The sequence below is a fragment of the Syzygium oleosum genome, unplaced genomic scaffold (assembly GCF_021117445.2).
Source record: "Syzygium oleosum isolate NSW1041296 unplaced genomic scaffold, Sole_v2.1 Sole_v2.17, whole genome shotgun sequence".
In the NCBI taxonomy this organism is placed as follows: domain Eukaryota; kingdom Viridiplantae; phylum Streptophyta; class Magnoliopsida; order Myrtales; family Myrtaceae; genus Syzygium; species Syzygium oleosum.
Window position 1 is genome coordinate 1,982,790 of NW_026607501.1, and position 25,150 is coordinate 2,007,939.

A 25,150-nucleotide genomic window follows, 5' to 3' on the forward strand; every position below is an offset into this window, starting at 1 on the left:
CAATTTATGGCTTCTACATAAGCAAATTGTTAGTGCTAGCAATTTTGCCTACTGTTCATTGAAAGGACTTGATCGCACTTTTTAAAAAAAGATTTAGGACTATTGATTGAAGCAATTAAAAATTCTAGGACTTAATAGCAATCCATACTTTGGATTTAGAACATCCAATAAATTGTTCCTTATATGAATACATAAATAATTATCATATTCCAGTTGCATGAAACTTCATCTAAACAACTCGTTAACTTGAAACTCTAGATCCAAGCGAATGAATCGGAACAAGTTAAAACAAAACTGGGAATTCTTATATGAAAACATACATTATTCATAACACATCATTGCTGTCAATTCATAAGTCTCTCGATAAAGTTTAGAACTCTGTGAAAATACGGGATAAACCGGCGTCCCATCCGGATTGAACAAGCCGAAATTTTGCTCCACGCCCGCAGGCTTTTGATCCTCATTAAACATTGCAAAGATGAATCCTTCCAAGTAGTGGTCAGGCCTCTTAGGAGTTCCTTGCTTGGCAAGAAACTTCTTCACAAAATTTTGATTATAAGTTTGCGCAAATTGTGGAGTGGTGAAGTTTCCATTTCCGGCCGATGGCCAACCGCTCTCGGAAACCACTGCATCTACGTAGCTTATGCCTTCCTTCTCCATGGCCCAATAGAAAGCATCCACTGTTGCATCGAGGATATTTGAGTAACTCAAGTTGCATCCTGCACCACTGGATCAGTCGCAGTGAATTAAGCGTAATCTAATCTCACATTAGTTGGGTCCGAGGCATATGCAAAATAGGGATACACATTAACTAGTAATGGCGAGCTAGTATTTGATAAGAAGTTTATGATTCCGACCATGTCGGCCCGAGCTTTGTCAGCAAATGCACCGCTTGAGGGTGGGTATGAACTCCCCAAGGTACTGGTCGCAACTACTGTGGACACCCTCAATCCAGTTGTTTCGCCGGTTTGTTACTCCATCGAAAAATCTTTCACCGAACGCTGCGTTTCGGATTTTATTAGAGGAGACTAGGCTCTTGAGTCAAGCTTGGACAGAGAATGTCAAATGCGTTTATTAATCCCAATGTAGATCTTACACCCTGACTCGATATGATGTCGAACTCGACAATACTAACCATGAAACGACAGCTTGCAAATGTTGAAATTAAGCTATGCCGGAATTTAATCGACGACACAACTTCAAAGTACGTCAGAATTTAATCAATGACGTAACTTGAATGAATACGGCTGGAATCTAATCAACAGCTATACTCCAAACACGGTGCCGGAATTTAATCGACGACACCAGAGCTAGTGGCTCAACAACGAAATTTAATCAACAATCTTGAACTGATAAAGACCCTCGTCGGAATTGAATCTACGACACAGAATCTGAAGATTATGACTAATACTACTCCTAATGTGCTTAAAGATAAAGGCTAAATAAAGGATGCATTGTGTTGTTGAAGAAGGGTCCTCTCTACGTTGGAAGTCCTTGAGTGTTTATAGAGCAGCTTGACAACCGTTCCTTGAAAGTCGTTTTCCACTTCCTTACGTTTCGTGCTTTAACTGTTTCCTGACTTGTCGATATTGCTTACGCTCCTTGGACATCACGTAGTAGCTAATTTTCTTCCACGTGTCACTTTATTTCTTGTCATTCTTGATGCTCACGGTTGTGTCTTTACCTTTTGACACGTGTAAATGAATCTTTCATCTCGTATTACCATGATTTCGCGCAAAATTCGCGATTTTGAACTTTGTCGACGCCACGTGCAAAGCTCGTGATCTAGGATTCGTCGATGTCACGTGCAAGGCTTAAATTTGTCGACATCATGTGCAAAGCTCGTGATTTTAAACTTGTCAACACTTTTATGACGTGTCCTGTCGACAACTGCCTTTGGGCCTGATTTGCGGCCTTTCTCATATTTTTCGCCATGTGGGCCATACTTTACATCTTCTATAACTTGTGGACGGCCCATTCCCACCAGGGGTAATTTTAGGTGTCAACATATGCCCCCTTTTAAAAGGAATAAATTTGAATTTATTTCTTTTAAATGTGTACCTTGTCTGTGTACGAATCCCTATGCGATGATCATGCCTTTCTGTCCTTTGATGTCCTTTCGAATAGTCTATACGAATTCCTCATCCAATATCCATTAGACACATCACCTCGTATCTTCCCTGAAAAGTTTTGGCTTTTCCAATAGTCTTCTTCATCTTTTATTTTTGTAAAAACCTTGTTTCATCGTCGCGTCTTCTTCTTTCAACCCTAAAAATCCTTTCTTGAACATTTTCGATCGCTTCTCATGGCGTCCAAAAAGTCCGAATATTCATCCAGCGATTACATCGCAGCTTTTGATAAGTTTAAAGACGATCCACATGCTGGCAATTGCTTCTTTCATTTACTGAAAGCTGTTGAGGGTGAATACAACTGTTTCTCTCTAGGCCCCAGTTTCATGGGCCATCTCAATATACCTGTGAATCTCCAATTCCACTTCCCGTATAAACACAGTGAGACCTTGGCATTGCAACATTCTTCTATTACGGATGTGTGGTCCACGGGGTCTTCTCGATTTCGAAGTTTCCCTTCTTACGAAGAGGATTTTCACAAATGGTTTATTCGGTTGAAGGCTGACCAAGAAACTCGACTTTTATGGACAGCTACTGAAATCGACATCGCTCTTGAGGTCAGTATGTCATCTTATGACCTAGAACGTGGATTATTGGGCTCTGCCATCACTTTCTGATCCTCTTCCAGCAGTTGTTTCTTTTTCCCTTGGGGCCACATGTCCATCACTATGCTCGATGTCTTTGCCATAGCGGGCTTTGAATTGGTTGGTCAAGCCGTTGAGGATTTGCCCGTACCGTCCGCTCCTTTCATATCTGAGGACGCTTTGGCATATAGCAATTTCTTGTCCCGATTTTATCGAGCTTCGGGTCCTGTTACTCAAGACGAGCGTTTCTTTTTCTTGCTCTTTTGGCTATCAAAATATGTGTTCTATAGTCCTGCCCTTAAAGTTTGCAAGGACTATTTGCAAATTGCCACGGCCCTAGCCACGGGACAACGTCTTGCCTTGGCCCCTCTTGTTCTTGCAGTTTTGTATAGAGGCTTTGCCCACGCCTCTCGAGCAATGAAGTTCGAGGTTTCTGGAACCATTTCAGGCGCTTTTTGGATACTTCAAACATGAATGGCTTTGTATTTCCCCCAATTCATCGACGTTGGCAAACATTAACTCGTCATACTCCTCTTTGGCCAAGTCATTCTGAAGTCTGACTCGTAAAGACTGAATCGTAATTTCAATAAGGAGGACTGCTTCTTGTCGATAAGTAAGCATATATGGACTAGTTCCGGTAGCGGTCTTTTTGGACGTTCTATAGGCCCATAATACAGTTGACAATAACACATCCCACTCTCTGGGATTATCCTCCAGATGTCGTTTAATTAATGCAATGATAACTTTGTTGGAGGCTTCAGCTTGACCATTGGCTTGGGCATAATAAGAAGTTGAATGAATCATTTTAATGCCTCTAGACTTGGCGAAACTAATCACCTCCTGCCCAGTAAAAATCGTGCATTGGTCCGTAGTTATAGATTCTGGAATGCCAAATCGATGAATAATACGCTCCTCGATGAACTCCTTCACTGTTTTTTGTGTTATATTCTTATACGAGGCCGCTTCAACCCATTTGGTGAAATAATCAATAGCAACCAGAATGAAGCTATGTTTTCTTGATGAAGGGGGGTAGATTTTTCCTATTATATCCATAGCCCAGCCCCTGAACGGTCAAGGTTTGATAATAGGTTTCATTACGGCTGCAGGAACATGCTGAATAGGTCCATACTTTTGGCAAGCTTCACACCCCTTAGCATAACTTATGCAGTCTCAGGTAATAGTCGGCCAAAAATAACCATATCGACGGAGTAACCACGTCATTTTTATCCCTGATTGATGGGCCCCACATATGCCTTCATGAACCTCAGCCATTGCTATTACAGATTCTTGTCGTCCCAAACACTTGAGCAATAGTCCATCCACAGTCTTACAATATAATTCGTCTCCAATCATTAAATAATTGAAGGCTTTTCTTTTGAAATTTCTATTAGTAGAGACTGGATTATTGAGATACTCTATAAATGGGGCTCTTTAATCTTGGATTACCATTTTGTGGACAGTTGTGTCGTCGACAAGAATTTCTATCGACTGTGTAAACATGACTCTATTGTCCATTGATGGTAAGACCTTGGTCTGAGTAATCATGTGGTCAACAAGCTCTTTTGATATTTTATAACCGGAAGTCATTTGTGCCAAATCATTGGCCTCCGTGTTATGCTCTCTTTTAATATGGATCAACTCAAAATCGTCAAAGTGATTTAGGAGTTCTTTGGCCAGTGAATAATAAGATATAATATTCTCGTTAAGACACTGGTACTCCCCAGATAATTGCTTTATCACCAATTGAGAATCTCCTATAACTTTGACGAAACGTATTTTCATATTGGCCAATATATTTAAGCCGACAATTAAGGCTTCATATTCGGCCTGGTTATTGGAGCATTCAAAATTCATTTTGAACATAAGTTTCGTTTTCTGTCCATGAGGGGATATTATCATGATCCCAGCCCCAGCAGATCCGGGGGTACTGGATCCATCGAAGTAAAGCTTCCATGGGACCACGTGAACGTATTCCTCGCAACTTTCATTTCGAGCTCCAAGGTATTCCGTAATAAAGTCTGCTATGGCTTGTCCTTTTATTGCTTTAAGTGGCATATAGACCAGATTTATTTCGGTCAGAGCAAATACCGACTTGGCAATTCGGCCTTTAACAATAGGCCGAGTCAACATGTACTTAATCACGTCTGTTTTACATATCACATGTACCGTAGTCGGCAGCATATAATGACGTAATTTTGTACATGCATAAAACAATGACAAGCATAGTTTCTCAATCGCAGTGTATCTTGTTTCAGGATCATTCAACATCCGACTCAAATAATACACCGCTTGCTCTTTGCCTTCACCATTCTCCTGTGCCAGCACACATCCGATGGTAGTATCGGTAGCGGCCAGGTACAATTTCAATGGTTGACCTGTTCTTGGCAGCATCAAGACTGGCGGATTAACCAAATACCGTTTGACTTGATCAAAAGCATGTTGATGTTTGTCTTCCCATACAAACTCTTCATGACTTTTCAACTTCAACAATGGGGAAAACACCTCAATTTTTTCTGACAGGTTAGCGATGAATCGACACAAAAAATTTATCTTCCCTAAAATCATTTGAAGTTGCTTTTTGGTCGTGGGGGGTGGCAGTTCTAAGATAGCATTAGCTTTATTCTTATCGATTTCAATCCCTCTTTGATTAATCAGGAACCTTAAGAAGTTGCGAGCCTTTACTCCAAAAGCACATTTTAATGGATTCATTTTTAGGTCGAATTTTTGCATCCTAATAAAAGCTTGCTCTAAATAGTTTAGATGACATACCTGGTCTAATTTGACAATAATGTCGTCGATGTAGACTTCCATAAATTCTCCGATCATGTCATGAAAAACAAAATTCATGGCCCTTTGATAAGTTGCCCCTGCATTCTTTAATCCAAATGGCATGACGAGCCATTCAAAAGTACCAATAGCCCCAGGACACCTGAACGCAGTTTTATGGACGTCTTCTTTAGCAATGAATATTTGATTGTAACCTGAATGACCATCTATTAATGACATAATTTCGTTTCCAGAAGCTGAATCAACTAGCATATCCGCCATTGGCATCTGATACTCATCCTTGGGGGTAGCTGCATTTAAGTCTCTGAAATCAATGCAGACACGCAACTTCCCATTCTTTTTCTTTACTTGGACTATATTAGACAACCACTCCACGTACCAGGCTGTCCTAATAAAACCTGCTGCCAGCAATCGCTCAACTTCCTCTTTTACTTTAAGGATTACCTCCGGGGCGAATCGTCTGGGCGGCTGTTTATGAGGCCTGAACCCCTTTTTTATGGGTAGTCGGTGTTCGACGACATCTCTGCTTAATCTTGGCATTTCTTTATAGTCCCAGGCGAAACAATCCTTATATTTCTTCAAGAGTCTTACCAACTGAGCTTTGAAGTTGTCATCTATCAATGAGCTTATATAAACAGGACGGTGCTCGTTACCAAGCCCGAGGTCGACCTCCTGTAACGGGTCTTGAGCTTCAATTGATTTTTCAGTTTCTTTTATGGGTGACTCTTCAAATTCAAGGATTTCGTCGACAACCTCTGCGGATTGTTCTGCTAGTTCGGCCCGATAGGCCGAATACCTCTCAGTGAGGTCTTTTGACAATATAAGGTTCTCCATAGACAACCTTATTTAATTGTGCTGCCAGTTGACTCTTTGGGACCCATTCAACGATCCCTTTGTCGAAACGGCAGAATGCAATACTATTGGGGTCAATGAGAGGTGGCTTGCCGATGGATATACTGTCTTCCAACGCTAATTGACGGATTGGAGATGCATGTGCATATGTTACCTGTGATTTGGTGTTTGCTTTGACGTACTCTACCTTATCCCCATTCCAAAATGCTAGCATCTGATGGAGGGTTGATGGTACACATTGATTACTATGGATCCAATCTCGGCCCAATAATAAATTGTAAGATCCATCTGCATCAACCACGCAAAAGGAGGTTCTGGAAGTTTTGGTACCCACGGTTAAGTCGGCTATAAAAATACCTTTAACTTCAGAGATTTCTCCAGTAAAGTCGGACAATTGAATGTTCGACGGAATAATCTCCTCATCTCGTCTTCACAGTCTCTTGTAGAAACGATATGGGATGACGTTCAGTGTAAATCCCCCGTCTACCAATACTCTAGATACCGGTCGACCATTAACTTTTGCGTTGATATTCAGAGCCCTTAAATGATTTGAACCCTTGGGTGGAGGTTTTTCAAATTCCACTACCTCCTCAATGTCAAAGTGGAATTCTGCTTTTTCTTTTTCTTCCACTGTACCCTCTGCTGGATGATCTGATTCCATCGTCATTACTCGAAGGTTCGATGGAAGACATACTCGAACCATACAAGAACTCAACGATGAGATTGATCTTGACAATTGTTGTGGTTCGTACCGCGCAGACTCAATATCTTGTTTTGGTGAAGATTGCTGAGGTCAACAAGATGTCGACGCTTGAATTCCTGATTTTCGTTTCCAGACTAAATTCCCACGCTTAGGATTTTTCGGCCTGGCTTTTTGCTCAACAATCAAGACTGGTTTCACCTGCTTGATGTGAACTTGATTTACTCGTTGTTGGAGCTGATATTCTTTTCTTTTCCGCAACATTCTCCTTTTTTGAGTCCGCATTAGGTTTGAACTGTGATTTCGAGTTTGGCTGGCCTCATACCATTGACTTACAAGTGGGTCTCTTGGCACCTTCAGAGTTCGTCGATATGGTGGATGAGAGTCTGTGTGAAGATCTTCCCGATCAGGGAAATCAGGACCCCATCCACTTGGCTCGATCTTCGCATTGTATGAAGGTGGTTGAGCATAACTTACATAATAATCATATTTACCACTGGGTTCTCCCAAGGTATCAATAGTCGGATCACCTTCTTCGTACCTTTGCTTAAATGACTTAATAGCCTTATTATGGCCTCGACGACCTTTATGACGATTAGCACCCTTAGAAGGTGTTCGTCCATCATACGAATCAATGAGTGCCAAATCACGAAATTCGTCGACAATCTTACCAGGCAGAAGTCTTCGACTTTTGGAGTAATGTTTCTCTTGTTCCAAAAGTCGCTTACACTTTTCGCAAAAACGACGTGGCTAATGCCTCCTGGTGTTTGTCCTTAATGACACCATTCTTGCCATTACGGGAAAAGGATCGACATCTACTTCTATTAGGGCCTTGCCTTTGTCTTCAGAAAATTTTATCTTCCCTTGTTTAATAGCTTCCTGGACGTTTCTTTTAAATACGAGGCAGTCATTAGTGGCATGGCTCCATGAATGATGCCACTTGCAATACTTCTTTCCGGCTAATTCTTCTTTGGTGGGTAAAACCTGACCTTCCGTCAGCCTAATCTGGATAGCAGATGGGCCTTGTATTTGAGCAACCTGATGTCCCATTTGGAGGTTTTCGTCTATCACCGGCTGTCGAGCAATTACTCCATTCGGGTCTGCACTAGCGTGCAGTAATCCTTCGCTCGTTGCTATTGGCAAGGTTTCACCCCTTGGTAATATACGAATGGGTGGGATTGTAGAAGTAGTTTGCATCACTGTTCCGAACTGTATAGCAGGACCCCCAATGCTGATGGGGACCCTGTTCTCAGTTGGGTTGGTGCAATGGACCCTCCATGTTGACTTTGTGTGTATTCATGATAAGTGTTAATGATCAAAAGCTTAACCACTTCAGTCATACGCCTTACAACATAATCAGCGAGCTCGTTCTGAGTTTCCTCAATAGTTCGCCTCATGGTAGAAAGCACAACTGGTGTGAGTTCAGTTTGCCTTCTTTCGTCAACACGCTGCCTCGATATGTCGGCGACCTCTTCTCGAGACTGGTTCGCCACCTTGGTATGAAGAAATTGAGCAGATGATGTCTCAGCACGGTTATTATCTTCCGCCATCGATACGGCGTGCTCATCGTAGTATTATCGAGTTGGTTCTACTCGGGTGCGTGGCATAGCACTCTCTCGACTTAACTCAATAGTTGTCCCACCGGGCGTGCCAAAAAGATGTTTCGCCGGTTTGTTACTCCGTCGAAAAATCTTTCACCGAACGCTACGTTTCGGATTTTATTAGAGGAGACTAGGGTCTTGAGTCAAGCTTGGACAGAGAATGTCAAATGCGTTTATTAATCCCAATATAGATCTTACACCCTGACTCGATATGATGTATAACTCGACAATACTAACCATGAAACGACAGCTTGCAAATGTTGAAATTAAGCTATGCCGGAATTTAATCGACGACACCACTTCAAAGTACGTCAAAATTTAATCAATGACGTAACTTGAATGAATACGGCTGGAATCTAATCAACAGCTATACTCCAAACACAGCGCCGAAATTTAATCGACGACACTGAGCTAGTGGCTCAACACTGGAATTTAATCAACAATGCTGAACTTGATAAAGACCCTCGTCGGAATTGAATCTACTACACAGAATCTGAAGATTATGACTAATACTACTCCTAATGTGCTTAAAGATAAAGGCTAAATAAAGGATGCATTATGTTGTTGAAGAAGGGTCCTCTCTACGTTGGAAGTCCTTGAGTATTTATAGAGTAGCTTGACAACCGTTCTTTGAAAGTCGTTTTCCACTTCCTTACGTTTCGTGCTTTAACTGTTTCCTGACTTGTCGATATTGCTTACGCTGCTTGGGCATCACGTAGTAGCTAATTTTCTTCCACGTGTCACTTTATTTCTTGTCATTCTTGATGCTCACGGTCGTGTCTTTACCTTTTGACACGTGTAAATGAATCTTTCATCTCGTATTACCATGATTTCGCGCAAAACTCGCGATTTTGAACTTTGTCGACCCCACGTGCAAAGCTCGTTATCTGGGATTCGTCGACGTCACATGCAAGGCTTAAATTTGTCGACATCACGTGCAAAGCTCGTGATTTTAAACTTGTCGACACTTTTATGACGTGTCCTGTCGACAACTGCCTCTGGGCCTAATTTGCGGCCTTTCTCATATTTTTTGCCATGTGGGCCATACTTTACATCTCCTATAACTTGTGGATGGCCTATTCCCACCAGGGGTAATTTTGGGTGTCAACACCAGTATATTTATAATTACTTATAACAGTTTGTAAATTTTGCATAGCAGGTAATACATATTGAGCCAAATCTCCAGGGACGACTTTGTTACTGGCCGAAATATATTGAATAGTCATGTCGCTCATGTAGGGTTGCACGTTAGCATCGAACCATGTCTTAGCCGCATTAGCACTCGATGCTATGAATTGTAAGTCTTGGTTTTTTATGCCTAGCGTCACTACAAAAAAACACCGGATTAGCGACGAAATTTGCGACGAAAAATTTGCAAAAATCCATTTGCGACGGAAAAAATTCCGTCGCTACTAGGTCGTCGCAAAATTTTGCGACGGAAAATTTAAAAGTTCGTCGCAAAATTTTGTGACGGAAAATTTAAAAGTTCGTCGCAAAATTGCGACGTAAATAAATTCGCGGCAAAATTCGTCGCAAAATTAGTCGCAAATTAGCCACGAATACAATCCATCACAAAATTCGTCGCAAATATTTCGTCGCAAATTTGCGACGAACGCTATCTGTCGCAAAATCCGTCGCAAAATTCGTCGCAAATTTCGTCGCAAATTCGTCGCAAAATTTCGTCGCAAATTTCATCGCAAAATCGTCGTAAAATTCGTCACAAATTTCGTCACAAAATTCGTCGCAAAATTCGTCGCAAAATTAGCCACGAATACAATCCGTCGTAAATATTTCGTTGCAAATTTGCGACGAACCGTAGCAAAATTCGTCGCAAAATTCGTTGCAAAATGTATTCGTCGCAAATTAGCAACGAACTGTAATGATCGCAAAATTCGGCTTAAAATATTCGTCGCTATTTTTACATCATTTCGGCCATAAATTCTTGTCCATATCAAACAAAGGAGACAATGACATATAATTGAAACAGAAAAACGAACAAACCATAGATTCTGACAAACCAGCCACAATGACATACAATTGAAACAAATAACTGAAGGAAAGTTGCAGAGTCTAACATGATGCTATTTGATATCCAATCTTACAATACATTCAAAACATGAACTAAGAGACGGGACAACCATAGAAGACGCAGAAAAACCATACACAAGAAGACGCAGCTTTGGTACGATGGCAGGACACCAAAAGTAGTCACTTTTGTCGAGACCTGAGGAAATGTCGATACATAAATCAGTCCAGAATATAAAAGAAGCATTTATGCATGGATGTGGAACTAGGTGTAAAATAACAAGAGGGTTAACAAAAATACGTTTCAGGACGAACATAAATGTTCTTACATATGAATATGAGTGAAATTATGAAAAACCAAGATTATGAAGGAAGCTTGCCCCCGATTTTGAGAATTTTAACTAGAAAGTTTAGAGAAAATCATCATCATCATCATCATCATCATCATCAGCATTCTCGGCATCAATGTGTTGGTCATCATTGTGCCCATCACCTATTGGATTGGCTGGAGGTACAGGAGGATCGTCATAGCGATTGAGGTTAAGGTGTCGCATAACAAGTCTCATTTATTGTTCCAAGTTATTTATTTGTTCGTCCTTCTGAACAAGTAAATTATTCAGACGATGCACTTCTTAGGTCAATTGCTCGTCTTGTTGTGACTTCCTTTGACCAGTCGCAGTGGATGATGAACTTCCAGGATTATTCGGCATGTACATCCTTGACAACGATCCCATCCCAAATATTTTCCCTTTTTTCACCCCACCCGTTGCCTCCATCCATAATGCCATATTATCAACTCATGGCCCGAACTCAGGACAATCATCACTACCACTAGCACTGGTCATTAAAAGTTGATCATATTTTTCCTACATTAACAATGTAGATGAAAATAAAATCACTATATATATATCTACCATAAATATTGAAAGCATTCACGGTTTTCATTATAGTTTACATATAAGCCAAAGTATAACCTTACATACCTTAACAGCTTTTGCTCGATTGCCAGTCCATGTCTTATCTTTCTTTTGAAATGTGCGTTCAAATGTAGCTGCAAATGTCGGTTCCGTCCCCAATTCTTGTGCCTACAAAATGTAAACATGAGTAATTTAATTAAATTAACTTATAACTCATTTAACAGACTTACCAGTCGTTTGCGATGCTCTGCAATATTGATAGAGCCCCCGGCATATGTGGCTGACCCATCACTAGAACTAGAAGATCGATTCTTCTTATTCTGCTCACAGAGTTGCCGTCTCTGTTCAGATGCCCAAAATCTGTTAATTGCCGCCCAATTGTCAGCTGTAAAGAAAAACGGCTTCACTTGCTTGATCTTCGCTCTATTCATGACATTTCACATAAAATCACCGTTTTTCTTATCGAAAATTCTTCTCACTTCATTGTCTTCCGCTTCCTCCCACTTGAACTTCCGCTGCAATGAATAAAAATACAAATTGAAAGTTATTATGATGATCACATATCCATAACCATGCACCAGACAAATATAGACAGATTTTGTGAAGTTCATGTCGGGGAAAATATCTGGTCCTTTAGGTATCGAAAACTACAGAGTTGTTCTGGTCACTTTACATCATTCTTGACCATCAATATACTACACCAAACTTAATTAGTGAGAAAATAAAATATGTAAAACTTACCTTGAACTCATTTCACCACATTTCTTTCACTTCTTGTGGAACACTTCTGTAAGTAATATACTCTCCCATCCAAAAGTTTCTTACTATTTTGTTCAATTCCCTCACAACAGACGGAGCATCCGTGAATCTGCAATCATACGGATATTGTGCAATATCGACAATTCAGTTGACATCAATATCTAAAACCCTAATTATTACATGTAATAAAATAAAAATGAAGTACTTACGAATCTCCAAATGGGCATATGAAGAATCGGTTATCTTCTTGACCTGTGTTTCCGTCAATATTCGATTGTTCCACCGAATAATGGGGTGGAACGGAAGGAGAGGGAGCTAAAGGAGATTGAACTGGAGGAGATTCAGTTTGCATGTGGCCAAGTCCCGTAACATGTTGTTGAGTGTTGGAGGAAGGGCCAACGTGTCCATATTGTGACGGACCATATTGTGGTTGAGGGTTAGATGACGGGACAGGGGAAGAGGAAAGGGCCGGGGACGAGGACGAGGAAGAGGCTTGTCTTCTATACGAATGACCTCCACGTTTATACTGACAAGTAGGAAGGTTATGCGAATATGTAAAGAACTATTGACACGTATTACGGACACATAATGATGTACATGACGGCTTACCATTTTGATGGAAAGGCGAGAAAATGTTTCCTTGAAATGAGCCAATGTCGAGTGCTTATGACGTGCAATTTCCTACGAACAAATATACTATGAATCCCATTCATTTTGATATGAAACATCAATTTATGAGCACGATATGGGTGGCCACATGTATCAAACATCACTATATGAATCGCATTCATTTTGATTAAATTTTTTTTTACCACGTACAAAAATTTAAATTTCACTGAAAGTGGGTGGCCACAGGTATTCAAAGTCATTCTGTAAAGTTTTGTAAGAGAAAAATTGTTATTATTGTTAATTTTTTTTGGGACCTAAAAAAAAATTTCACTAAAAGTTGGTGGCAACCGATATTCTAAGACATTCTGTAAAGTTTTGAAATTTAAAAATTTTTAGAATTTTTAAATTATTATTTTTTAATATAAAATTTTTCTCGTGAAATAAAAAAAAATTTCCATACTAAAATTGGGTGGCCACAGGTAGTATAAGCTATTAGGTAAAGTTTCCAAAATTTTTGTCCTTTTTTATTTTAATAATTTTTAGGGTACGTTAAAAAATTAAATATAACTAAAAGTGGGTGGCCACAGGTATTATAAGCCATTCCGTGAAGTTTTGAAAATTTTTAAATTCTAATTTTTTTTTGCCACCTAAAAAAATTTAAATTTCACTGCAAGTTGATTGCCACATGTTTTCTAGGCAATTCTATACAGTTTTGAAATTTTATATTTTTAAAATTTTTGTTTTCACCCAAAAAAAATAAAAATTTCCCTCACAATGGGTGACCACATTTATTTTAAGCCATTTTATAAGGTTATGAAAATTTTTAATATTTTAATATTTTTTGTCCCGGAACGTTAAAAAATCTAAATTTCACTCAAAATGGGTGGTCACTATTAATTTTTGCCATTTTGTGATATTATGAAATTTTAGTTTTTTAAAAATTTTAAAAAACTTTTACGGTCAAATTTCATATTTGTTGTCAACATATACCGTTTTTTTAATTTTCCGTAATTTTTCATGATTTTTTATAGAATTGTTCAATTTTCAAGCATTTTCTGTGAAAACACTTAATCAATCACCCTATCGTCATTTAACGCGTAATCATCCACATAATAGACAAATTAACCAGTCGACCATCGATCAAAGCCACATGCAATCCTGAAATCGACCAGTAACTTAGCCAACGAAAAGTGATCCTAAATAATCCCTAAACAAGTCCGACTAATTACCTAATTATACTAACTAGGGTTTAGGGAGTTGCTTACTTGGTTCAAGGACAACAAAAACCGGTCGATCGAACAGTGGCGGTCCCGGCCCGGGCGTGGGCCCAAATGGTGACTAGTCGGCCAAGTGCTCGGCCACGACCGGGCAAACGACGGTGTCGGTCCGCGGCGACGGCGTCGGGCGGCGACTAGGAGGCGATGGTGCCGGCTGATCAAGGCGGCTCGGCGGCGTGCGAGGCGGCGGCCAGGCACGGCGGCGGCGACTGGTGGCGACGGCGGCTGGCCGGCAGCGGCGGTGGTCGTGCTTCAGCCGAGGCGGCGGGAAGGGGGCCACAATACTCCAAGCGAGAGCCTCGCCCGTCATGCGCGAGCGGCGACGGCGAGGCGTCGCCGTGGCCGACGGCGTGGGGCGGCCGTCGCGGTGGGCGAGGGCTGGCGAGGCCGGGGGCGGCGACGTACCTAGTCCGCTGGTCGAGGCGGCGAGGCCGTGGCCGCTGTTCCCAGGGCGGCGAGAGCGATACGAGGCTGTGCACGGCGAGGCGCTACCGGGGGGCGAGGCGACGCGCGGGCGGGCGGGCTACGGGGCGGTTGGCCCGCGACGGCGACCGACGGGGGGGCCGTGGGACGCATCGGCGACGGGGCGGGGAGCGCAAGGTGGGCTGCGAGGTCGGCGAGCACGGCAACGCAGCCTGGGAGGGGAAGCGCGGCCGCGGGGGAGAGTGGCGTGAGGCGGTTGGCCGGCTGACCGCCGACAGTGCGGAGGGGCCATCCGGGGCGACCGGCTAGGGCAAGGGGAGGCGGGACGGCTGCGAGGCTGGGCGGCGACGGCAACGGCTGCGACGGCGACGGCGTCGGGGGAGCAGCGCAGATCGGGCTTGGGCGGCGTCGGGGAAGGGGGGAGGGGGTAATAATGTCGCAAATTTGCAACGGAAGGGGGAGTTCCTTCGCAAATTTGCGACGGAAATTTGCGACGGACTTTCTATGTCCGTCGCAAATTTTAGACCGACAAAAAATTTCCGACAGAAATAAAAATCCATCGAAAATTTGCAACGTAAAAAAATATCCGTTGCAAATTTGCGACGGAAATAAAAATCCGTCGCAAATTTGCGACGGATTAAATTATCCGTCGCAAATTTCGAACGGTAAAAATTCCCTCGCAAAATTTGCGACGGACCACTATAGTCCGTCGCAAATTTGCGACGGACAGGTTGAGTCCGTCGCAAAATTTGCGACGGATCGGTTGACTTCCGTCGCAAATTTGCGACGAACCGGTTGAGTCCGTCGCAATTGCGACGGACCGGTTGAGTCCGTCGCAAAGTTGCGATGGACTATATTGATCCTTCGCCAATTTGCGACGGAACTCCACTTTCCGTCGCAAATTTGCAACGGATTAAATTATGTCCGTCGCAAATTTTCGACCGACAAAAAATTTACGACGGAAATAAAAATCCATCGCAAATTTGCGACGTAAAAAAAAATCCGTCGCAAATTTCGAATGGTAAAAATTGCCTCGCAAAATTTGCGAAAATTTGCGACGGACATAGTACGTCCGTCGCAAATTTGCCACGGAACACCACTTTCGGTCGCAAATTTGCGACAGACGTTCTATGTCCGTCGCAAATTTTCAACCGACAAAAAATTTTCGACGGAAATAAAAATCCGTCGCAAATATGGACATACTACATGATCGTTGTAAATTTGTGACGTCTTTTTTTCGGTCAAAAATTTAGCATCTCATTTATTTGGGTCCTAAATTTGCTACGTCTTTTTTTTAGTCCAAAATTTTGGCATCTCAAAGTTTGCAATGGAAATTAGAATATCGGAAATGTTAGGGCACGTTAATAATATTTGACTTGTCGGCATTTAGGGACAAAATTTCGGACGATCAATTAAAATAAAAAGAATAATCGACAATAACAATAATAAAAAAGCACAATAACAATAATAACAAGAACAATAATGATAACAACCAAAATAGCACTTGTAGCATTAATAATTACACATCTATAGTGTTTTGTGACAAAAATTTTAATCTTCATCTTCGTCTTCGTCTTCGTCTTCGTCTTCGTCTTCGTCCTCATCTTCGTCTTCGTCCTCGTCTTCGTCATCTGTCTGAACATTCTTGTACATTTAATTCGCAAATTTCAGTTGGATCCACATCTATCATTGCTTCACACAGATCTCGTAAAGTTGGTATGTTATATTCCTCAATTTCAACCGTGTTACACACTTCCTCTTGTTGGTAGGCTCTATCCTTCCAGTGTTCCTCGATTTTCCTCCGTGCTTTAATTTTACATACAGCCCACCAATCAGCTTTGTCACGTTTCAAACTAGGATATGATGCATAACATATTTGAATTGCTTATTGTGCCAAGACAAATGGTTCATACTTCATATACCTTTTCTTGTGATTTATTTCAACCAAATTGAACTTCGTATGCACCTTCATTCCTTTGACGGGGTCGAACCACGTGCACTTAAATAACACAACCCGCATCATTAATGGTCCAGGGTACTCTATCTCTATGATTTCATCCAACAAGTCATAAAAATCATCTTCTGAACTGCCACCATTGGATGACCGAACACACACACCACTATTCATTGTGGATTTTCCCATTCCATATTCTTGAGTATGAAAATTATATCCATTTATGAAATATGCTGGCCAACTTTGAACTCTTAACTGTGGACCCCATGATAGATGATATAGCAATCATTGCCCTCCAATTTCATCATAATTACTGTGAACCTAAGGTTACACATGCAAACTCAATAATATATATTATACTAAATGATGTATATAATTTTAATAACTTGGTTTTGGTCCATAAGCAACTTACATATGTCTTGAACCATGCTGCAAATTGTTCATCGCACAAACGGTCAAACTTATTTGGTTGTAGTCCAAACATTTCAGTTTGGAAAATCCTAATATTAAAAACCATATAAATATTAGCAAATATTTGACACACAAAACATATATTTGCAAATTTACACTTACTTGAAGTATGGCTCGACTTCTGGGCAGTTCAGTAAAATATAAGTACGGGCTGCATGAAATTCTTCGCCTGATAAGTAACGAAACTGACATGCGCCGCTTGGTCGACCCAAATAATTGAAAATAGAGAATGCTGTGCAATTGGGATCAATGGGGCCCTCATCATTTCTGCCTGCTCTCCGCCTCTTGCACTGAACGTGCGGCTCAAAATAGTATGATGCAAATGTTGTCACTTCTTCCACAATATATGCATTACAAATTGAAGCTTCAACACGTGCCTTATTCTTCACTTTTTTCTTCAAATGATATAAGAATCTAGTTGAAATAGAAAGAAGCTTATCGGAACATATTAAATGATTAACTAATTTGAACTGTATTTTAAAAAAAACATTACCTCTCAAATGGATACATCCATCGAAATTGGACGGGACCTGCAACTTTGGCCTCATAAGGCAAGTGAACTAAGAGATACTCCATCGAATCAAAAAACGCTGGAGGAAATATCCTTTCTAAGTTGCAAAGAATAATTGGAATATCTCTCTCTAGTTTTTCCATGTGCGATGCTTTTAACACTGTCAAGCAAATATCATGGAGAAAATTGCTTAACTCTGTAATGGCGCCCCATACAAAGTTCGGTAGAACTTCCTTCAAAGCTATTGGAATTAGTCTTTCCATCAGGATGTGACAATCATGACTCTTCAAACCTGTGAACTTGCATTCATTCAAATCAACACATCTCCCGAGGTTCGAAGCATATCCATCAGGAAACCGCACAGATTTCAACCATTGACAAACAACTCGCCTCTGCTCCTTATCCAATGTATAAACTGCTTTCGGTTTTGGTCCCCTGCTGCTTGCATCCACAGCTAGTATTGGCCGATTGCAAATATCTCTCATATCTTTTCTTGCGTTCAAGTTGTCTTTTGTTCTTCCGGCGACATCCATCACAGTATTTATGACATTGTCAAAAACATTCTTTTCTATATGCATGACGTCAAGATTATGATGAATAAGATGGGCCTTCCAATATGGTAGATCCCAAAATATACTGCGTTTTGTCCACTTATGTGTACTTCCGTACGCAAAAGTCGTGCCATGCGGGTTCTCAACAACAGTTGGAAAGTCCTGCACACGCTCCCAAATTTGATCGCCGGTCAACCTCAATGGTAGACGCGTTCTTTCAGTCTTATTCTTGGTGAACTCTTTCTTATTCCTTATGAAAGGATGACTTGGCGGTAAAAATTGTCTGTGACAGTCAAAATAGCTGGGCTTCTTTCCATGTTTTAATCTAAATGACTTTGATCTCTCCAAACATATCGGACATCCTAAGATCCCAGCTGTACTCCATCCAGATAACATTCCGTAAGTTGGAAAGTCATTTATCGTCCAAAGAAGGGCAGCCTTCATTACAAATGTTTGATCGGTAGAAACGTCATACGTAGGGATACCTTCAACCCATAGCCGTTGTAACTCCTCAATCAATGGTTGCATATAAACATCTATCAACTTTTTCGGATTTTGCGGCCCTGTCACGATCAATGTCAAAAACATATAAGGTGTCTTCATGTATATACCAGGTGGAAGATTGTACGGCGTTAAGATAACTGGCCAACATGAATAACTTTTTCCTATTTTCCCAAATGGAGCAAATCCATCGGCACAGAGACCTAACCTGATGTTCCGAGGCTCCATCGCAAACTCAGGGTATGTTCTATCAAAATGTTGCCATGCCTCCGCATCTAAAGGATGACACATTAGACCCTCTTCTGTTTCATGATTTGCATGCCAGGTCATGTGTTCAGTAGTGGCTTTAGACGCATAAAGCCTTTGCAATCTGAGGATTAAGGGCAGATAAAACATTTGCTTGCATGGTCTACGCTTCTGATTACGACCCGGCCTCCTGTTAATCTTGTACCTAGGTTGGCTACAGAATTTGCAAGATTCTGCATTTTCATCATCTCTCCAATATATCATACAACCCCTACTACATACATCAATCCTTGCAACCGGAAGACCTAAGTTATCCACTAGCTTTTTCATATCATAAAAATCGCTTGGCATGATGTTATCACGAGGCAATGAATCCCGCATTACTTCAACAAAAGAGTTGAAGCAATCCGCAGACACATTATGCTCTGCCTTAATATTTAATAGTCGGGCTGTCACCGATAACTTAGTGTGGTCCTCACAACCTACCCATAAAGGTTCATCTGCTGCTTTCAACACATCCCGGAACTGATTAGATTGAAAAGTTTCATTATAGACATTCTCATCAAAACCCGTTACTCCTATATCTTCCAATTGTGAAGCATGACTAGTACCCACTTGTTCACGTGTAGGAGTAAAACTAGTACTTGCATGATTTGATTCTGTGGCAAAATTATAACTAGCTGCATCAATCACCATCCTCCCGTATGGGTTCAATTGCTTATAATAGCCACATTCTTCCCTAACTGAAAATTGGTCACTTCTTCTATATCCTTCGTCAGATATAAATGGTTCACCATGGGAAGTTCAATTATAATAGTTTGGACTAAACCCAAATCTAGTAAGGTGTTCTCTAACTTGATCACACACAAGAAATTTACCATTACCGCATTTTTTACACGGACACCTTAACTTATTTCCATCCATGAACTCATATTTACTACTAGCAAAGTCTAAAAATAGTTCCAACCCAGTACGAAACTCATCTGTCAATCCTTGACGTCCAGGTAAGTTCTTATTATACATCCAAGCCCTTTCTCTTTGCATTGTATCTGTATTAAAATAAAAAATTCTGGTAAAATATTTAAAATATCATATCTATTGTTCTTAATTAAAACCATAAAATTTTGGAAATTATAATTTTTGTTATTCACGCAACAATTAATATGAAATTACAAAAATAAAAAAAATTACCATGTAAAGAAGACTTACCCAAATATTTGACTGAAATATTGGTAGGAGAAAATAGTCAATTTGATGAGAATTGCAACGTCCACTTGGATTGCAAGACCTTCAATTAGACACATACCCAAAAAGAATAATCACTTAAGAATCATTTTTTAATAATTTTTAATGTGCGATGGAAACGGAATTCATCCCTCGCAAATTTGCGACGGATTTCCTTGATTCCATCGCAAATTTGCGACGGATTTCCTTGATTCCGTCACAAATTTGCGACGGATCCTTGATTCCGTTGCAAATTTGCGACGGAATTTTCATTTATTCGTCGCAAATTTGTGACGGAAACTATTTCTGTCGCAAAACGGCGTGGCCGTTCGGCCTCATCCAAAGGCCGGCGAGGTGTCGCCGGTCGCCGGTCGTTAAACCGGTGATGTAGATACGAAAAAAAAACAAACATAAACATATATAAAATAAAAGAAATTACAATTCAACAATGAATAGTCACGAAGCTAGCTATGATACTTACCGGTACAAAAGCTTCACCGAGATTAATATGTGTGTGCGCGGATTTTGCTGATTTCAGACATATGAAAGAGGGAGAAAAGCAAGAGAGAGCGAGAGAGAGAGATAGGGTTGGAATATCACGGGCTAATAAACTACAAATTTGCGATGGACGTGCTTTTTCGTCGCAAATTTGCGACGGATTTGGCAACGGTTTTTTTTTCCATCGGAAATTTGCGACGAAAATTTTGCGACGGATTTATTTTCCGTTGCAAATTTGCGACGAACTTCTTTTCGTCGCAAATTTGCGACGGTTTTTTTTTCCGTCGGAAATTTGCGACGAACTTTTTTCCGTCGCAAATTTGCGACGGAATTAGCGACGGTTTTTTATTTCCGTCGCAAATTTGTGACGAAAATTTGCGACGGATAAAAAATCCGTCGCAAATTTCTGACGGATTTTTTAGCCGTCGGAAATTCTGTCGCAAATTTGCGACGGAAATAAACCGTCGCTAATTTGCGATGGAAAATATAATCCGTCGCAAATTTCGTCGCAAATTTCCGACGGAAAATTTCCGTCGCAAATTACATGTTTTTTTGTAGTGCATGACATCTATGCCACTGCCCTTAAGCGCATTGAGCACATTCGGGTTCGGGTCAAAAAGTCGAATTTTTCCAATTTTGTACTTCTTGTAGAGTTGGACCACCGTCGCTGGAGAGAGGAGATTGTCTCCGACCATTCCGTAGTTCACACCAATGTCGAGCTGCCCTTTGAAATTCCGATTTGGTAGTGAAGCAATGCTGCTACTGATATGACAAAATTTATCCAAGCTGATGCCATCTCTTAGATTCTTACCACCTATCCAGAAACATGAAAATTAGCATTACTACTTAGTAATCTGAGAGAGAGAGTAATGATGCTCTTCCTTTATCAAACAATGGCATGGCATATAGAACTTCAAGGAGATAAAAAAGGTGAATGTTTATTTTCCTCAAACATTATTATAAGAAAAAATATGTAATATCTCACAGGTTAGCTCGATCAATGGATACTGACAATTTGTCTTTGACAATCAGAAGGACCTATCTTGATTATTTATATTGTCAAACTGTGGCTGATGGACAATTGATTTCCAAATTAAGAATGGATTTTTTATGAGCATTTATGGTATAGTATCCTGTTTTCTTACATGTCCATATATAAGTCCATGTTGCCTTCATTTCAAATGTCCATTATGATTGCATGCAAATGTGAGGCATGTACCTAATGCAATGGAGCTTTAAGGAAAAAGCTATCGAACTAGTTAAAGAGAAAATGGTAAGAAATACAAAAGCTTCATTTGGGGTAGGAAAAGATCTTACAAAAATAAGGGAGTTTATCCCTCCACCATATGAAAATTAAAAGGGATCATGACACAATAGTCTTTGAACTTTAGCCCAATGTGCAATATGGTCCATGAACTTTTAATTTATTAAATGCAATCCCTGAACTTTGGCCTAATGTGCAATACTGTCTCCGAACTTTTAATTTATTCAATGTGGTCCCTAGACATTTGTTACATGTTCAAGTTAGTCCATGGGCTATATGAAAATGTTCAATGGTATCCTTCCATTAATTCAAGTCTAGGAACGACATTGATCATTTTCATATAACATAAGGACTAGATTGAACATGAATAAAAAGCTCAGGGACCATATTGAACAAATTGAAAGTTCAAGGGCGACATTGCACATCGGGTTAAAGTTCATGGACCACATTGAACCAATTAAAAGTTCATTGATCAAATTGCACATTGGGCCAAAGTTTGGAGATCATTTGTGCCATTTTCCCAAATATAAAGAAGGCTGATTTTAGGCTCTTAACATTTATCATTTTCTATATTAGGTCATTGAGTATCTCAAGAGAAATTGTAAAAATAAATAATAATTGGACAATTGGAAAGATAATATATGAGACACCATATCCATATAATTTGCCCTTGTGTTTCTTTCTTGAATTATTTTACACATAATTGTTCAAATAAAAATGGATATGATATAAACTCGTGGATTCTCCAATGGTACCTGCTAAATTTGGAAGTCTAAAATGACTAGTGTAATCATTGAACTTAAAGAACTCCAACCCTCTTGATATATGAATTTTCCAATTATTTTAAAAGTTGAAACTGTTATAAAAGCATGACTTAATATTTAAATAATCTAGTAGACATAAAACACAAATATATCATAAAATAGGGTAAGTATAGTCTTTTTCCCCGTAAAAATTATGGGGGAGAAAGTTTTTGTGGGTTTACTCATGGTTTTGCTCGCATAGTCCCTGCTACAAGAAACGTCAAGAGAGCCTATACACCTAATCTCGATTCTGTCCAAAATAAAAACAAAAAACGAAAGAAGTGTTTAGAATGTGAAAATGAAGTATGAGTCAACTTTTAAGTTGGTCGCATGATAGCTTGACTATTGGCGATTTTCTAAATTATCTCCAGCATATAAAATAACTCATTTGGTGTATAGGCTAGGCTCTTTCAATACCTATACATTAACTATAGTTTCTGAATATCTCATTGATTAAATTCCATCGTGTATCTTAATTATAGCTTTCGGATCTTCATCATTGATTAAATTCTGACATTGTATCTTTATGTCATCGCATTTTGTCATCGATTAAATTTTGGCAAAGTTTTGTATACTTTGACATTGATTAAAAATTTGTCGAAGCATATCTATTCGTTGCCTTGTGCTCCTTTAAATAACTCCTGTTTAGAATCGCCACATAACCCGTTTACTCTTATAAAAATCAAAGAATGACTTTCGGTGATTGGTATTTCATTGTCAATCCAATTCCGGCGAAATAACCAGTAATTTAATGTGTATCCACATTTTGTGTACACCTCATATCCAACTAATGTGAGATTAGATCACACTCAATTCACCGCGACTTGTCCGGTGCTTCAAGATGGCAATTTGAATTATATGATGAACATTCTCAATGCGATCATGCACATTATAATGGCAATGGAGAAACAAGGCATAGGTGACCTAGACGTGGAGGTTTCTAGAGAGTGTTTGGTTGTCCGTCGAAAATGGCAAATTTAGAGCTAGCAATTTTAATCCACACATAAGATTTAAATTTAGGACTATTGAGTGAAGCAAATTGAAAAATTTAGAAGACAATTGAAATCAATACATAAGATTTAGAACTTCCAATCTATTGGTCCTTGAAATTGAAATATATTAGATTCTTGTTGTATGAAACTTCATTTAAACAACTCATTGACTTGAAATTCTAGATCCAAGTAGATGAATAGGAACAATGTCAAAACAAATCATTGAATACTTATTCATATTCAAACATTATTCATTACTCATCTCCTAGACTACCTTGAAAAGGATTAGTCTACTTCTCTTAATCAATCCTATGAAAATATAGAATAAACCGGCGCCCCATCCGGATAGAATATGCCCCAATTTTGGTCCACGCCCTGAGGCTTTTGATCCTCATTAAACATTGAAAAGATGAATCCTTCCAAGTAGTGTTGTGGCCTCTTAGGTGTTGCTTGCTTGGCAAGCAACTTCTTCACAAAATTTTCATTATAAATTTGTGCAAGCTGCAGAGTGGTGAAGTTTCCGTTTCCGGCCAATGGCCAACCACTCTTAGAAACCACCACATCCACGTTGCTCACGCCTTCCTTCTCCATCGCCCAATAGAAAGCATCCACGGTCGCGTCGAGCAAGTTCGAGTAACTCAAGTTGCCATCCCGAACCACTGGACTGGGCGCAGTGAATTGAGCATAATCTAATCTCACATTAGTTGGATCCGAGGCATATGCATAATAGAGATACACATTAACTAATAATGGGGTGCTAGTGTTAGACAAGGAGTTTATGATTCAAACCATGTGGGCTCAAGCTACGTCGGCAATACACCGCTCGAGGGTGGGTGTGAACTCCCCAAGGTACCAGTCCCAACTACTGTGGACACCCTCAATCCAATATAGTTATAATTACTTATAGTAGTTTGTAAATTTTGCATAGCCAGTAATATTGAGCAAATTCTCCGGGAACGACGTAATTACCGGCTGTAATATACTGAAAATTGAGGTCATCTATGTAGGGTTGAACATTGGCGTCGAACCATGTCTTAGCTGCATTGGCACTTGATGCTATGGATGGTAAGTCTTGGTTTTTTATGCCTAGCGTGACGTTTATTCCACTGCCCCTAGGCGTAAAGAGCACGTCTGAGTTCGGGTCATAAAGTCGAACACTACAAAAAAATCGGGTTTTTCCGACGAAAATTTCCGACGAAAAAATTTTCGTTGGAAATTTGCAACGAAAATTCCAACGAAAAATAAATTCGTCGGAAATTTCCGACAAAAATCGTGAATTTCGTCGGAAATTTCGCGAGCATTTTCGTCGGAAATTTCCGATGAAATTTCGACGACGTCGGAAATTTCCGACGGAGCACTTTTCGTCGGAAATTTCCGACGAAATTTTCCGACGGAGCATTTTTCGTCGGAAATCTCCGACGAAATTTTCCGACGAAAAAATTTTCGTCAGAAATTTCCGACGATTTTATTTT

General features: G+C 40.1%; 1 pseudogene; it reads right to left on the bottom strand.

Annotated features, from left to right (window-relative positions):
* Positions 1 to 321: 321 nt before the first annotated feature.
* LOC115693242 (probable glucan endo-1,3-beta-glucosidase BG4) lies at positions 322 to 24,269 on the bottom strand (annotated as a pseudogene).
* Positions 24,270 to 25,150: the final 881 nt, after the last annotated feature.